This window comes from Spermophilus citellus (genome assembly GCF_964194105.1).
Source record: "Spermophilus citellus genome assembly, chromosome: 6".
Classification (NCBI taxonomy): Eukaryota; Metazoa; Chordata; class Mammalia; order Rodentia; family Sciuridae; genus Spermophilus; species Spermophilus citellus.
Genome location: NC_138187.1, coordinates 162939983 through 162953086, shown reverse-complemented (window position 1 = coordinate 162953086; position 13104 = coordinate 162939983). Strand labels below are relative to the sequence as shown.

General features: G+C 56.5%; 1 protein-coding gene across 6 annotated transcripts in view; it reads right to left on the bottom strand.

Annotated features, from left to right (window-relative positions):
• The window catches only part of GPR161 (G protein-coupled receptor 161), a 31527-nt gene extending 18784 nt beyond the window's left edge, over positions 1-12743 (bottom strand). For 2 of the 6 annotated variants that reach the window (XM_081297531.1, XM_081297532.1), the window contains exons 1-2: positions 12191-12738; positions 10547-10661 (exon numbers count right to left, since the gene is read on the bottom strand). The gene's annotated coding sequence lies outside the window, so the exon portion shown is untranslated. Of the gene's footprint in view, positions 1-10546; positions 10662-11600; positions 12026-12190 lie in introns of those variants that run through there. The other 4 variants (XM_081297535.1, XM_081297533.1, XM_081297530.1 and 1 more) reach the window with 4 other exon arrangements.
• Positions 12744-13104: the final 361 nt, after the last annotated feature.

Sequence of the window (13104 nt, the reverse complement as noted above, 5' to 3'; positions counted from 1 at the left end):
GATTCCTGTCCTGGAGATCAGGTACAGCTGGGAATCTGCACTTTGAGCAAGCCAGTGGGCACAGTGACCCCATTACAAGTGTCCATGGGGGACACTGCAGAGTGCTGCTTTAGGCTCTGCTTCTTGGGGGGGGGGGGGGGATACTGAACTGAAGAGGTGGCACCACCTGGAGCTACCAGAGGTGCAGAAGCTCAGAGCCACTCTGACCCACAGAATCAAAGTCTGCACTTGGGCCCGTCCTCAGCTGATTCCTGCACGTGTGGGACCAGATCACGGCAGGAGCAGTTCTGGCTTCCCCAAGCAGGGGTTGCGTACAGTCCATGGGGGAAGCTGCACCGCTCTCAGCAGCCGTGGAGGGAGGACGAGGACCCGGCACTGACCGCAGGTGGGTCAGCAGAGGCCCATCTGAGGTCTTGCCCATAGACTGCAAGGTGCAGACTCTGCGCTCAGGAAACAGGCTCGGGATCCCGGCTGCCACTCAAGCCTCACACAGCTCCATGTCAGATCCCACAGACTCAAGTTCCCCCAAATCATCTACGTCAGTCAGCCGAAAAGCCCTTTCCCCACCTGCTCTTGTTCTCCACGGACAGAGGACACCAGGAAGAAGCAAAGACGGTGTCCTGCGAGCCACATGACAGAACCCGGGGCCCAAACCGCCTCCACTCAGCAGCAGGACAACCCCCTTCCTGGCGGGCCTGTGGCTCTGTCCCAGGACCCATGGCCACAGGAGCCCACAGGGGAAGAAGCAGGCCTGCCCCTGGCAGGGGTCACAACACCTGCTGGACAGCTGCCCTGCAGAGGGCTCATCTGCCCACGCTGCTCCAGGCTGCACCAAGCAGTGGCCTCTCTGCTCAGAAGGACCGACCAGTCCCGGGGGATGTCTGCCTCCCACCCTCTACTCATCCGCTGGTACCTGCTCACGGAGACCGTGGCCCCTGATGTGTGTGCCCAGGCCGGCACAGGTGGTTAGTCCTTCATCTCTGATGTAAGTTGCAAATGCTTCTCTGGTCTGGTCAGGGTAGGCCCAGAGGGGCCGCCTTCTCCATGATGGGGACAATCTCCTTCTGAGTCACTCCAGGAAAGCACTTCTTGTACTTTATGTAAGTGTGTGGTCTACAAAGACCCAAGTTAATACATCCACGAATTTCTGGGAAGGCAGATGTCCCCCATCTTGAACATATGGAATTAATGTTTCTAAGCCTAAGTACAAAACATTATTTCTACTAAATTTTATTTTGTACACTCAGCTCCTGATTTCAGGCTGTTAAAACCCTCTGCATGTTGATTTCGGTTTCCCAACTTCTTCGTTACTCCGGCTTTGCACCACGAATAGACTCCATAAGGGCACTGCCCACCCGTGTCTTTGGAAGTTGTTCCTGTTATTGGCAAGCTCTGGATTTTGTGGGCTCTTATAACTAAATTATTAATTGGTGCTCAAAATAAAGCTTCCACATGAGCCTGTTACTCCAGACTTGCCTTGCACAGGGGGAACAGCGCGATCAGAGAAAGAGACAAAGGAAAAACTGTCAGAAAACATTTGCAACTCACACCACAGATAAAGGACCAATCACTCTAATTTGTAAAGAATCCCTTCAAAACCCAAGAGCACAGGGCTGGGGTTGGGGCTCAGTGGTGGACGGGTCAAGAGCGCTCTGCAGCCAGCCCACGGCTGTGCATCCACGTCCCCCCTCAGTGCATCCATCCCAGAGTAGGGGCTTCGGCCCAGCCTGACCTGGGCCAGGTCTGGGCTTCTCACCACCAGCCCCCCCCCGCCCCCCACAGGCTGGCTGCAGCTGCGTCCCCCTCCATTCTGCTTTCACCTCTGCGGGCCGGCCCCGTGGACTGTCCCCTATTTGTGGATGAATTAACAAGCCTTTAGCAAGTCTGACACATTTCAGTGAGACACAGTCTCTCCTGGGCACCTATGGGCCTCCCCAGGGGAGGGAGGGGCTCAGGCCAGGTTTCCACAGCAGGCTCTGGGAAGCCCCTGCCCCGACCCGGGATCCCAGCCAATCCCAGAGGCGAAAGGCCACTCCCGTCGCCCTGCACAGCTGCCCGAGTGGCTGGGACGACCCTAAGGCCAGGAGGCTGCTCAGCAGGCCCTGCTCAAAGGAGGGCCTGGGGCGCCTGCTTCCTGCGTCCAGTGTGTCCACAACCAACCCACTCTTCACTTCTTCCCCCCGCCTCGCCCATGGCTCCCGCCCTCCAGGAACTCAGACCCGAAAGCCCAGGTCCTGATGCCTCGCGTTCTCCCACACCCACTCTGGGCCAGCAACCTGCCCAGAACCTGACCACGTCTGACCACATCTCAGCCGCCACACGCCAGTCCAGGCTCCGGGTTACGAGGACAGCTGCCCCCAGTCCACCTGCTGAGCCCTCCCCCACTCTGCACAGGTAGCAGAGTGAGCCCGACGAGGCAGCCAGCGTGGGGACAGGAGCACTACCCTCCAGAGTTCTCACCTAGACCCGCAGCGCCGACAGGGTCCGGCCAGGTCCCCACAACGGCTCCAAGCACAGAATGAACACCCCCTCTCACTCCTGCTCCACGCGCATTGGTCTCACTGTTTCTCCAGACGTCACGCAGGCCTCACCCAGGGCCTTTGCGCTTGCTGACCTGTGCCCAGAATGCCCTCACCCCATGTAACTCTGCGGGTCGTTCTCACGCCTAGGTGAGCAAAGCCCTCCCAGGGCACGCTGCACCACTCTTCACCTGGCCTCCCGCACATCACGGCTCTGGCCCCTTCAGTACGTCCTCTGGACAGCACATGCGTGTGCTCCGGTGTTTATCAGGTTAACCTCTCTCTCTCTCAACACTGCAGAATCCGTGAGGACCAAGGCGGCCTGGTCTGTGGACACTCTGGTCAGATCTAGGACAGCGGCTCCGCCCAGTGGCGTTCACTGCGTGATGGACAGATGTACAAGGGAACCACAGGAGACCCCTGGACCTGGCAGGGTGTCCCGCAGCAGCAGGGCAGGCTCTAGTACTTATGTCGGTGCCCCTTCTCCTCTCCCCACCAACAGAACTGACCGGCGTGGAGGGCCACGGCACCTAGGGAAGGCTTGCAGAAGCTGGTAGCCATCAGGCCCAGCCCACAGGTGTGGAGAGCTGTGGCTTTGGCCCTGTTCCTTCCCGTTCTCCCAGGGGAACTCACACCCACGTGTGACGGTGAGCAGCCGTTTTCTGGCCTCGCAGTGGAAGTGTCCCACAATGCAGACAGAACCCCACAGCAGCCCGAGCCCGGATGAGCTGCAGAGCCGCTGGCCGGCCACGCCAGCCACCCCTACCAGGGTGAGTCCTGCAGCAGTTTCCTTTACACGCTCAGACATACCCCGAGTTCACACACCGTGGGTGTGAGGAGAGCCACGCAGGCGGAGGTGACTGCTGTGTGGCCGGGAAGCGCTGGTGCTGGGGCCTCGCACCCCATCCATCGTCCCCATCCACCCTGTCCTGCTCTCCAGCCCTGGCACCGACCCCCAGCCCTGACCTGGTCAGCCTTTCCCAGCAGAACCCTAAACGGAATCAGAGATCCTGATGTCGGAAGGAGAGGGCCTCTGGGAACAACCCCTTAGAAATGAAGCGAGCCCCAGCGAATGCTCTGCAAGGGCTCGTCCTGGAGGGTGGAGCTTTCTGAATTGGTGGGTTTCACCACTTAAAATGCCAACTCTCTGTATCAAAGTTTTAAGCAAAATTCATGCCAATCTGTCATAGATTCATCTATATTTTAAAGCAAAGTCCACAAAATGGTAATTTGCATAATGATTCAAGGTCATTAAGTTCCAAGATGCATGGAATTTTGGTTCAGCAAAGACCTTCGCTGTCAATCGGGTGCAGCGCTTTCTTTGAAACCTGGGAGGAGGCTGCAGGAGATCTGCAGCAGCGACCCCTCAGACTGACACAGGCAGTGCCCTCTGGCTAGCACCGACTGTGCCCTGCACGGTGCCCATCTCCTTCCAACGCTGAGCAGTCCCTCTCCCTCTGCAAAGAGTGCTGCTCGGGTCGCAGCAGGTTGAGAGGAGTGTGGAAGGAGATGGTGGCCGTGCAGGGCACAACTGGTGCTGCACATGCAGAGAGGTGGGCATGTGGGTGCAGTCGGTGCCAGCAGAGTGTGCTCAAGTGCCAACTCTGCCCGTGGAGGAGGGCTGCGTGGGACTGCCCAGGAGGACAGCGTCCCCACCCCTGGGCCACCTCGCTTCCCCTTGGATCTACCTCCTCTATGAACCATCCTGCTGCACATCCTCAGGTCAGACGCTCCCAACGTGGGGGCCGGTGACTGTGAGAGGCCTTCCCGACCAGGACGCCGAGCACCGTCCAAAGACCAACAAGTGACAGGACACAAATCTGCATGCTGCAGAGGTCCACGGATGCTCTTTGAGAAATCCACTTTTTACACTGACATTGATTCAGCCTCTTTTCATAATTAGGCACCTTCTCCAGTTTGGAATACCAAAAAGGGCAGGAGAGGATCCATGGCCCAGAAAGCTCCATCCCCGAGTAAGCCATTCCCGGTCCTGGGCACTCGCCTCCTTTGTCACCTGTTCAAATACCATCAGCCTCAAGGCCACCTGAAGAGCTGAACTCTGAGGAAGACTTTCTGGAACATTCTACATACAATGACCCTTACTACCCCTACTGGCTACACTCTCCCTTTTATATTTTAGCTATTCTTTCAGAGAAGCATGTCTTCTCATAGTACGAGGTTCTACTCTAAGCGAGGATGCTTGTTCTTCCTTCCAGATGTTGGCAAAAGCTTCCTCAGTTCCCCTCTGAATTCCCAGCAGCACTATGCTGTTGGGAATATAAATATTTATATTCCCCTACGCACTTATGTCCACTTAGGCCTGATGTCAATAGAGAGAACGCGGGCTTTGGACTCCTCTCTAAAGCTGGATCCGAATTCCGCGTGGCCCTGTGAGTGTCTCTTAACCTCTCTGAGCCTCTGAAGACAGAATTAACGCACTTTCAGGACTGCTGAGGGATGTCTGCGCTAAGGTAGATAAGACCATCGCCGAGCGGCGGGCAGAAGATAAACCGCAAAATGTTTCAGTGAGTCCCTGAAGACGTGAAGAGAGAACTCAGTTCCCTCCCCCCGCCCCCCCCCACTTCAAATTTTAAATAAAGCCAAATCGGCTTCTCCGACCACTTACCTGGGTGAAAGGGAGAGGGAAGGGAGCCTCGCAGGAACGTGACAAGCTCCGCTGACTCCACTAGGGGCTCAGGGCCCGGGGCTCGAGGGTGAGGGAGAGAAGCACTTCCTTGCCCAGCTGAGGCAGGTCACCCAGGTGCCAGCCTCCCATGACACCTGCACCTGTGCCTGGGGGCTGGTGTCCCCTGCTGGCTTTGGCCACAGCCCCTGCCCCACGAGAGAGAATCTCTTCACTCAGCAGAAAAGCTTGAGTGACACGAGTGAAGAAGACCAGGGTGGCGGGGAGCGTCTGCAGACGTCCCAGCAGGAGACTCCAGGGGACATCTGGGAATGACTGGGAACGTTCTGGCTTGTCACACAGCTGCAGGTGGCTGCCAAACACCCTGTGCAGGGGGACAGCCCACATGGCAAAGGTGAGCAGCCCAAGGTGTCGCTGGTGCCACGACTACAGGGGACATGTCTCGCTGTGAACCTTGGTGGACACAGGGGAAACACTCTGTCCTTCCATACCAAAGGCACAGCCCCAAGAGGCCAGGGGTGGAGAGCAGGGCGGGAGACCACCAGGCGGACCAAAAACTGTTCTGTTCATGCCCTCGCACGGCCAAGCGAACGCACACCCGTTTCTATAATTTAGAATATCATTTTTAAATGGCTTACGGGAAAAGTTCTCCCAAGTACATTTTCTCTGTTGGCCATTGTGAGACAGATGCAGGAGGAAGGCAAAGTCCTCTCTCTCCCTGCTCTTGGCAGCCACTGCCACTGGTTTCTGGACCCTCCCATATTCTTATCTTCCAGTTGGCCTTCCCCTTCTCATTCCTCACTGAGCTGCCCCAACGATATTCACTGACCCCTACTCTCTGCTCAGCTCCACTCTACAACTGGGGCATAGCATGGAGCAAGACATGCCAAAGCTCACATTTAACGAGAGGGGACACCGTCAGGCAGCAAATAATAAAAATGCAGAATAATTCTAGGTCAGCAGGTGCTATGAAGGAAAATAAAACAGGGTGCATTAGCCTGTTTTCTATGGCTACAATGAAATACCTGCAGCTGGGTACTTTATAAAGAAAAGAGGTTTTTAGCTTGCAGTTTTGGAGGCTGGAAATTCCAAACAACACGGCACTGACTTTGATTTGGGGCCCCTGACTGTGTCATGTCATGGTGGGTGGCACCTGGCGGAAGCACATTTGAGAGGAAGAGATGACGTGGAAGCTCTGGGACAGGTCACCCTCCAGGGAACTACCAGGGTCCCACTGAACGACACTGATGCCTTCCAGGGACAGGCCCCCTGTCCTCACTACTTCCTGTGGGGCTGCACCCCTGAGGACCCCACCCCTGAACATCCCCACACCAGAACAATCTTCTAAGACCTGAACTGTAGGGGAGAACCCACCCCACTACAGCACAGGGTCCGGGAGGGAACGGGTGGGTGGGTTGGGACTGGGCAGTCAGGGAAGGCTCTCAGGAGGCAACATTTGGATGGGGACCAGAAAATGCTGCAAGGGACTTCAGGCTGAGAAAGAGCTCTGTGAAGGTCCCGAGGCCGGGGCGCACGTGGCCTCTCTAACGAGCAAGAAAGTGGGGGAGCTGGAGGAGAGCCGAAGACTCCCCAGACACTGGGGCTGGCACACAGCCGCGGGGCCGCGGGACGGGAAGCCACTCTTCTGCTCTAACAGGGGCTCACACTGCTGCTGGGTGAGGCGTGCACCCAGGAGGCCAGCGAGAGGTGGAGGCTTGGTCGGGTGGCAAGGGGTGACAAGATGCAGCAACCTCCCAGAGGGGCTGCGTTTCAGAGCTGAGAGGCCTCCAGTTAGCTCCTTCCTCGGGTCAATCTCCAGACAAAAGGAAGCCTAGGAGGGTAAGTGCGCTCCCCACAGTCACAGGCCTGATTGCAGCCCACGCCCATGCTTCCTGGTGGCCTCGAGACACCTCTGCCCTTACCCAGCCGCCCCAGCTGTGACGGCAACTTGGAAGACTGGCAGGGAAGGAGCCCTTGGAAGGTGGTCCTAGCCAGGTTCAAAATAAAGGCCAGACCCAAGGGGCTTCCCTGGCTCTCTGCAGCATGGGACACCCCAACTGCTGTGGTCTCCCCCTGAGACTCCCGCTTCCCGGGTCCCGGTCCTGCTCCAGCCCCTCTCCCTCCCCAGCTCCTCCTCAGTCTCACTGACCCCCACCATCCTGCCATCTTACTGTGTCTTCTCGGCTCACCCTCAGAGGAGACCAAGAGCAGCCTCCCCAGCTGTGCATCCCCACACTCTGCCTTCTCCCTGCGTTTCCTCTGGAGAGTCCCAACTCCACCCACCCACTGCCTCGGTGGACATGGACACATGACCTCTGCCCCCCATCAGCCTCATCCAACTGCCTGTCACTGGGGCAGAGCGGAGGGGCCTAGCAGACCACTGCTGGTGGCTGGGAGAAGATGTTCCAGTGGACAGACACCTGCAGGTCCCCTTGCCCTCTCGGGGAGCCCGAATGCCAGGGGCCACCTCATGGAGCTTTAGGAAGGTCGACCCAGAAGGTGAGAACATGGGTCCCGAGGAAAGTACTTGAACCTGAACCCACCAGGAGCCAAGCGTAGTGGGGCCCCTGTGACAGCCAGTGACTTTCCTGTTGGCTTAAGTCCTTTTGAACTGGCTTTCCTACCACTTGTAGGAGGAAGGGGCCTTTTGCATGAGATCCCTCCTGTCTCCTTAGCTCCCTCGCTCAGCCCATTAAACCCCAATGACTCCAAACTCGCCATCGACATCCTGGGCAGCACTCCAGCGCCCAGAGTCAAGTCACCCACCTGCTAGATGTCTCCTCCCAGGTGCCACCCGGGCACCCGGAATGAGACTTGTACAAAGTGGAATTCGGCATCTCTGCTTCTACCTTCCCAATCTGCTCTTCTCCATGTTCTTGTCTATCCTAGAAAAAGCACCACCAACCACCCAGACTCTCCAGACAGACAGCTAGGGTGTCCTCGACGGTCTTGCCAGGTAACCCCAGCAGAGCTAAGGCCCCGACTTGACACTTTCTGACTCTGTGGCCTTGGGTAGACTAACGAACCCCTCTGAGTCATGAATTTTCATGCAGACTCTCCAGTGTTGAATGAGAAAATGGGTAAAATCAAACCAACGTTGGTCTGTTCCATTCCCGTCACAGATGTCCAGGCCATCACTAAATTCTAGCTCACAACTTCGTGCTCACCGCCATTACCCAGCTCAGAGCCTCACCCTCTCCCCGCCATCGGCACCAGATGTTTCTATCTTGTTTTCTTCACTCTCGCCCCCACTCAATCTGTCCTCCCCACTCTTGCCAGACTGAAGGTTCCACTCAGCCTGATCACGCATGCCACTCCCCACACCTGCAGAAGGTACTCACTGGGGACACCCTGCCCCTCTGCTGCCCCACCACGCCCCGGCCTCCAGGTGCTCGTGTGGCTGCTCCTGGGCCACCTGGGACGTGCACTGGGCTGTCCAGCCCGCACCGCCCTAGCTTCTGCTCTGTGTGCCGGGGAGAGCAGAGAGTGCATCCCTAAGAAGCTCAAGAAAACAGACTGGCTACAGAAGCCCATGGGCAGACACAAACCCCATCTACCTGTGGTCCCAGAGCACAGGGAAACCCACAAAGGAAGGGAAAGAGGCAGTCGTGCAGGATATTGTAGATGCAGAACAGCAGAGACAGGAGAGAGAGGAAGAGCAGATCAGGGAAACTTTGATATAGGGAAATCTGAAATAGGAGACTTCCCTAAACAAGCAGAAAACTTGAAGCCACAAAGAAAAATGACACCGATTTAACATCATAAAAATTAAATAGTTCTGCACCATAAAAGGTACAAGAGGTAAATTGAAGACATAGAAACAAGATGCCTGATTTACTAACAAGAGGTGAGAATGCAGAAAGAGCCTCACAGATTCATGAAATTCAACAGAAAAATAGACAAATGATTTGACCAAACAATTAGAGAAAGTATAAATTGATTCAAGGTTTTTTAAAAAGAGTAAACTTGGAAGACTCTCAACCTTTAAAATGCACATGACTGATATGGCATAGTCTCCAAGATCTAGATGAAGCTTCTAAAAGTCTATATTATTGAAAGAGGGAAAAAAATGAAAGATCCTTTCCCCCCCTGTAGGTACATGGATTCTCTCTGAAAGAATAAACAAAATCTGGCAAGATTAATTGTATCCCCAAAGGAAAACAGAGGGCTGGTGAACAGGAGACGGAGGGAGATGTTACCTTTCATGAACTTTCAATGTTGTACCTTTAAAATATACTATCTCCAAACAAGTACTAAACTAAATAAGCTAATTAATTAAATTTCTTTTTCTGCACAATCTCTAAGACATCAATAAATAAAAAGAACTCTGCTTAAATAATAGTTTAAATGTGCATCTCTTCAACCAGCCAATTTCACTGCTAGGAACAATTTCTACCTGGAAAGACTCTCTGCATGCACATAGATCAATAATGATACAAAGACAGGGTTGGAAACAATCTAAGAGTCCATGGACAGGGAATGTTTAAATAAATTATAATGAATCCATACTATGAAATACTATGTTGCCATTAAAAAGAATGAATGAAAACATCTATTACTGATACTGAAAGACTTCCAAGTTATATTGTTAAATTGAAAAAGCAAACCACAGGGCGTTATTATATATGTCCCACATTTATGTATGTTTAAAAGTATATATTCAAAGTATATATCCACTATATTCTGGTTGGTCCCACAGTTATAACTGAAGATAATATTATTTTATTATGTCCTATCTAACCAGGTGTGGTGATGCACACCTGTAATCCCAGTGACTCAGGAGACAGAGGCAGGAGGATTGCAAGTTGAAGGCCAAGGCAATTTAGTGAGACCCTATGTCAAAATAAAATTTTAAAATAGGTCTGGGGTGTAGTTCAGTGGTAGAGCACCCCTGGGTTCAATCCCCAGCACTATGCGATAAAATAAAATAAAGAATTGAGTCATGAGGTCAACCCTTCTTGGGGCAGCAGAGCTGATGGCCATCTCTAAGTTGTTGGTTTTCTTTTTTTTTTCTTAAAGAAAAGCTGCATGAAGACACCATTCCTTCCCTCCAGTCAGCCTTTAAGGCAGTTTGGAAAGACAGTGCTTCCAAAGGGTGGACCAGAAGCTGCCCACCGGCAACCTGCGGCTGGGACCAGCCTGCGCACACAGTTCAGTTACCCTGTACGTTCTTCAGAATGTTGAGTTAGTTGACAGATTTAAAAATATGGAACTTTTTTCCATAAAAAAATTTCGCAGTTTCTCGGAAACTCTGAGCAGGGAACACTGAGCGTGGAGCCCAGAGGGCAGGCCTTTGGGCTGCGTGGGTGGGTGGGCCGTCCTGCGGGGAGCCTCAGCACCACCCTCACTACCTACTGGCGAGGGGTACCCCACAGAACTCTACCTCCTTTGGCTGCCGGTTGGGTCGGTTCCAGTTCAGCCCATTCTGTGTTCCACAACCCAGACGCAGAACTCACGCCCCTCTGACGGCTGGGCGTCCCCGTTGCCAGTGCGCGAGCCTGCAACACGGAGAGATGGATTTGGGGTACTCTGAGACCTTGGATTTAGTTTCAAAATGCCAAGAAGGCTTCTTTCTGAGGGGTCGTTGTTTCTGGAAGGCAGGGAGAAGTCCTGAGTCCAGGGACCCCCGTGTGGAACCCGAAGGCCAGTAGAGCCGTGCCCAGTCAAGAGTCCTGGCCTCAAGGGCAAGCTGGGCAGTTTCCTTGGCCTCTCCCAGTCTCAGTCTCCTCGCCCAGGAAAGAGCTGATGGGACGCCAAAGGTCACAGGGCTGTCCTGAGACTGAATCAAGAAGCACCTCACAGGTACAAGGTGGACGACGGACGAGCACAGCAGAGGCGCCCTCTGAAGAAGTGATGGGGCCACGGCTGGCCTCCAGTTAGTGGATGAAGAGCCCTGTCCGGGGCCTTCACCTCTCCACTGGCCTGCGGTGAGCACTCTGTCCAGAGCTCCAGTGGAGGCCGGGTCCGGAGGCCGGGCCGCACTGGCTGCCGGCTCTACCGGGAAGGGGGCAGGGATGCGGTGAGACTGGCTGGCCCGAGGTCTCGGTGTCCTCCCTGGACAGATCCTGCACACTCACACCACCTCCCTACCTCACAGCGGGGGTCGGAAGACCCGCTGTTGGAGCACTGTGCAAAACGGAGGGAAGGTACAATGACAAAATGCAGCCTTTCACAGCCCTGAGCGGTGCCACCGCCCGCTGCGTGGTCACTGGGAGCCGACCCATCGGACGCTCCAGACATCATCCCAGCCCTCCAGCCCCCGTTCGCACCCCACGCGCCTGCGGCCGAGCGACCCCGACCCCCAAACCACCGAATCTTCCGCGAGTAGATCTGGGGGGCGGAGGCGTCCACCCCGGCTCCGGGCGACTCCAGGGCGCTCTCGCCGCCAAGGCTCGGGACACTGCGCCCCTGGTCCCCTCCCAGAGAAGGGGGCTCACCTGTCCTCGCGGATCCCACCGAGGGCCGCGACCGCCTCGTCCCACGCCCGATCCCGGGGCGGAGCGCGAAACCCCCGGCCCCGGGGGGCGCGGCCCTCCTCGCCGAGTCCCGGGCGCGCACCGGCGGTCCCCTCCCCGAGGACTTGTGGGGGCCCGGGGGCACCGGGGAAGCGGCGGGCTGCACCCGCGGGTGGGTGCGCCTGGGCGGCCCCTGGCCGAGGGAGGGGCGCCCCGGGCCCCACAAAGAGCTGCAGCGCCCCCGGGCCCGGCGCGGCGGCCGGGGACAGCCTCCGCGGGGACCCTCGCCCGCTCGGCGCGCTCCCCGCGGCGTCCCCGCGGCCCTGGTCCGGCCCGCGCTCTCCCCGGGCCGGGCCGCCGCTCCCTCCCGGGCCGCGCGGGACGCGGGTCTCGGGTTTCAGCCCCGCCCGCCGCCCCACGCGCCCGCCGCCCGGAACTTGGCGGCCGCCCGCGCCCCACGCGCCCGCCGCCCTTTGTCTCCGCGCCCCGTCCCCGCCCGCCCCGGCGCCGCGGCCATTTGGACTCCTCCCGGGCCGGCTGTCGCCCGTCCCCGGGCGTCGCGGGCCGCTCACCTTCCACGCCGACCAGTCGGTGCCGTCCGCCCGGCGCTGGCGGGACCCGGGGACACGGCGCAGGGCCGCCGCCCGCCAGTCCGGCAGGAGGTGGGGGGGGGGGCGGTGGTGTAAACCGAGTTACGACGCGGCCGCCTCCCCCCGGACCCGAGGCCTGCTCCCAGGCCACCAGGGCGCCTCCCCCCCGTCCCCTGCCGCGCCCCGCTTTTCTGCCTGTCCCCAGCCTCCGGCGTCCCCGACGCATCGGTCTGGGGGTGGGGGGAGTTGAAGCCAGCCGTGCAGCTGCTACGAAAAGAGAAAACAGACTGAAAACGCAGCAGAACAGTCAGCTAGGAAGTTCCAAAGCCCAGCCCTCAACTCCAGCAGAAAAGGGCTGCCTGCTCTGGGCAGGGCTTCAACTCCCCCGGATCCGTCGGCTTTAATAAACGCATTAATTATGCTCTTGTCTACAGAGTGATACCATCCGTTGGAGCGGCTTCCTTGTTATTATTGGGCCACTGAGGCACCATTTAGAACAATAATTTACTCTCTAGCACCTGCCGAACACCCAGACTGCTTAAGGGACAAACGGGATAATGAGGAGGAAAAAAGGAAACGGATGCCTTACTATTCCCGTGGGATAGATGCTTTATTTGGTCAGAAGCTGGAGCTGAGCTCCTTTTAAAGTCTAGGTCACCCAGCAAGCCAGATGCTTGAAGCAGCTCAAAGCAGGCTGTTCTCAAGAGTATCCCAGACATTTGTTCTGAAATCCCTGGTTATTGATTTAATTTACACTGACTCAGTCGCCAGCTCAGCTCTGGGGGAGTTCCTTAGCCTTCTTGAGTCTCACCTTAATCATTTATAAAATGGGGACCCTCATACCTGCTTATTGGTGGGGTTGAAAAGGTTAAATGAGATAGCACAAGTAAATCTCC